The following is a 3987-nucleotide window of genomic DNA, read 5'->3' on the forward strand; positions in this document are numbered from 1 at the left end:
TACACCATTCTGTTGGGGATTATAAGGCACAGTTGTTTGATATTTTATCCCATGTTGGCGAAGATAGTTTTCAAATTCATTTGATGTGTATTCTTTTCCATTATCAATGCAAATAGACCCAATATGAGATTGTGCATCATTTTCAATCCATTTATGAAAATTCTTGAATGTTTGAAAAGCATCAGATTTGTTCTTCAATAAATAAACCGAACACATTCTGGTGTAGTCATCAATAAATTTCATGATATATTTATTTCCATTTGCAGAAGGAACAGGCATTGGACCACATAAATCTGAATGAATGAGTTTAAGTTTTCTATCTGCTCTTGAATGTGAATCATGAAAAGACTGTTTGCTATGCTTTCCTAGAATGCAAGCATCACATTACTTAAGTTTCCTAGGAATTGTAGGCAAACCAGCAACACCGTTTTTCTTCAACAAGCAGAGACTGTCATAGTTCAAATGTCCAAGTCTAGCATGCCATAATAAACTTGATGGAAGTGTACCTTCTTCATGATGAGAATTGTATGAGAAATGTTTTGCATGAGCAGAGGTTCCTTGCAGTTTGAGAAACCTTTCTTCCTCTATTCCCCTCATGACAAGTGAGTGGTCAGATGCTTTTCTTACCTCAAGCTTGCCATAAAACATATGAATGGAGTGACCTTGCTAGCAGATGTGGACCAAGGACAACAAGTTTCTCTTGAGTTGTGGGAGATATAGAACATGATGCAGAAGAAAGTCTGGGAGACCAAGCAGTTTAAGCCTGATTGTGCCAAGCCCTAATGACTTGATTTTTGATTGATCTGTAAATTATACTGCTCCATCAACATTGTCAGTGAAATCTTCAAAAAAAAAAATTCTATGAGTCATGTGGCAGGTTGCTCTTGAATCAAGCAACCAATCATTTTTCCAAGAAGCAAGTGAAGCATTAAATAAATCTTCATTTACTGCAATGTTACATTGTGCCGCAACATAGTGAGCGGATTCAGGTGCTTTACCTTTGTCTGTATCATCAGTTTTACCTTTTTGTTGGTTTCGTTTTTGCTCAATTTTGTCCCATGGTAGCTTGCATGTAGAGGCATCATGTGATCCATTTCTTTTGCAGCGTATGCAGTGCAGATCTACCTTTTCTCCTTGAGAATGTCTCCCCCCCCACCTCTGAAATATCTTCCTCTTCCTCTTCGACCACCTCTTCCTCTTGTATAATCTTGAGCAAGATGATTTTCTTTATGAGCAAGGCACCCAGCCTCTTCAGAAGATTTAGGGGCTGTCTTCTTTCCAAAAGCTTTCTCTCTTTCAACAAACTTTTTCATAAGAGAGTCAAAGGTTATATCTTTGAGATTTCCACTTGCTTGCAATTTCTCAAGATAATTGGAGTAAGTAGGATAAAGTTCCTTGAGAAAAGCGATAATAGGAATATCCAATTCAACCTTAGTGGATTTTATATCATGCATTATAGAATTTACTTCAGATGCAAGAGCAAGAGGATCATTATTTTGCAGTTCAAGAGTGAAGAGTTTAATCATGAGTTGAACAACTTCAAGTGCAGAATGTGAGTCATAGAGTTCTTTCAGCTTTTGTAAGGCTTCAAAGGTAGTTGAATATGACGAAATATGGCGACTCACCTCTTCATTTACAGATGCTGTGATTAATGCATAAGATTTGCTATTCTTGTTTTCCCAAATGATGAGCTCTTTGTCTGAGGTAGGCTGTACTAGTTCATTGTCTCCATCTCTGACACATACTCCTTTCCACAACTCATTGAAAATTAGGGTGTTTTTTATCATCCGGGACTATTTAGGATAGTTCTCCTTGCCAGTGAGAACTATTCCCACCATGGATATGATTGAATGCATACTGTAGCAAAAACTTCTGCTGCAAAACTTTTACTCTTAATGGAAAAAAAATATAGTTATGATGTGACTAGACAGCAAACTCAAATATCAATTTGCATTCATCTGCACAATGTTAAAGTATAGATTATCGCAATATACTCACTCCAAAAAAACACCCTCAATAGCATAAATCACCGCATCCACTAAAAGGCCGAAGAACGTAGTCCTGACATATTATATAATTCAATTGGATGATATTAATGATAACAACATTTGACCAAACCATAAGAACAATATCCTACACTTATCTGATGGTGTAACTGAAGAAATAACAGAGAGTACGCTTTGTATTGAAGCCGACACTTAAAACCACGCTGAGCAGCCACGCCTTAACATCATGCTGAGAAGCCACAACACACTTATGCAATAGAGTCAGTCCTTCTCTTGGCATCATTCAGTCCAACATTCATGTCACTGTATTGGGTTCACTGCAAATGTAACCCAATGTACAGAGCATGCAATCTCATTGAGTTTATCAAGGGTCGAAACAAGCTTCACTTCCTCTTTTAGCCACACAAAAGACAATGAACAACAATGGCGTTCGAACGCAAGTCTCCACAGACGTCGAATGTTGTGCACTGCAGCGAACTTCGAGTTTGTGAAATCGTCGGTTCGAAGCACTCAGGGAGTGCTTGTTTCGGTGTACGCTGACTGTGTGATGGTGGAGGCAGAAGGATTTTGCAATTGCAGGGTCTCTATATAAAAGGCCTCTGGCTATAAGGGTTTCTTCCCTTACAGTATCAAACCAATGGTGAAAAAGCTTATCCCCTTGCTTAACAAGGTTTTGATAGAGAAATTTGTTGCTCTGAGCAAGACCGCAGGCAACATTTTGCTTCTGGAGAGCACTGGCAAGTTGAACTCAGGAAAGGTCATAACAGTTGGGCCTGGTTCTCGTAGCAAGGATGGAAACACTATTCCTGTTAGTGTCAAGGAGGGTGACCATGTTCTTCTTCCTGAATATGGTGGCACAGAAGTAAAACTTGCAGAAAAAAGAGTACCACTTGTATCGAGAGGATGATATTCTTAGGATTTTGCAAGATTGAGTTTTTTCCTACAGGAAAACTGTAGCGAGAATAACCATGGAGAGGATGCTTTCAGAGCAAAAAAAACTGTGGATGGATAGCGCTAAAATTACCATGTCAGTACAATGCTTCTTTTATTAAACGTTTATGTACAGTCAGGATAGCATGGACAGCGCTGGACAGTGTGGACAGTATGTAGGGGGCAGCTAATTATATGGAGGAGTAGCTCAGCTATATGGAGAGCAGACTAGGGAGTTACAAGGGACATAAGAGCTAAAAAAAGAGCTAGCTCTGATACCATGTCAAGCTAGGCAGTAACTCCGTAAAGCAAAAATGATTCAACTGTATTATTCCATCAAGTAGGTCTTTATTATATACATGAGGGAGAGACTGTTCAATTCATCTCCCTATGACTGTTCATATTTCTAATTTATTTATTTACATAAATTAACCCAATCACAAGGATTAGGTGTCAACAAGAACCTCTCCTTAATGTCCCTGTAGGTTTTGGTAAAACCCTGATGCCCTGCCAATGGGAAATCATGTGATGCTTGGAGTATCTTCTTCTTGAGCTGAGACCCCTCAGTCAAGAAGATCTGGTCCTTGTATTAGATGATCTCATCGACCACCCTATACCTGTCATCTTCCACCTACCCATCCAGAACCTCACATGCAAATCTATCCTTGGAGTACTCTACTAAGAGCCGAGCCCTCCAATCTGTATCCAAGCTCATGAGAGACAATGTGGCTGGTCTATGTGAAAGGGCATCTGCTACCACGTTGTTCTTACCTTTGACATACTCAATGTCAAAGTCATATGCTTGGATCTTACTTATCCACTTTTGTTTCCTCTCCTGTAGCTGCTTCTGCTCCAAAAAGAACTTGAGGCTGTTGTGATCAGTCCTCACCCTAAACCTATTACCTACCAAATACTGCCGATACTTAGCCAATCCATGCATGATGGCCAACATCTCCTTGTCGTATATGGAATACAACCTCTCGTGCGGAAGGAGCTTCCAGCTCTCAAATGCTATAGGGTGACCTCCCTGCATCAATACTGCGCCGATCCC

The 3987-nt window shown here is 39.7% G+C and overlaps 1 pseudogene; it reads left to right on the forward strand.

Moving 5' to 3' along the window:
* The first annotated feature begins 2643 nt into the window (after window positions 1–2643).
* Window positions 2644–2938, forward strand: LOC149218928 (10 kDa chaperonin, mitochondrial pseudogene; annotated as a pseudogene).
* The last annotated feature ends 1049 nt before the right edge of the window (window positions 2939–3987 follow it).

The sequence above is a fragment of the Pinus tabuliformis genome, chromosome Q (assembly GCF_031772625.1).
Source record: "Pinus tabuliformis cultivar Carrire ecotype Pingquan chromosome Q, CPIR1, whole genome shotgun sequence".
In the NCBI taxonomy this organism is placed as follows: Eukaryota; Viridiplantae; Streptophyta; class Pinopsida; order Pinales; family Pinaceae; genus Pinus; species Pinus tabuliformis.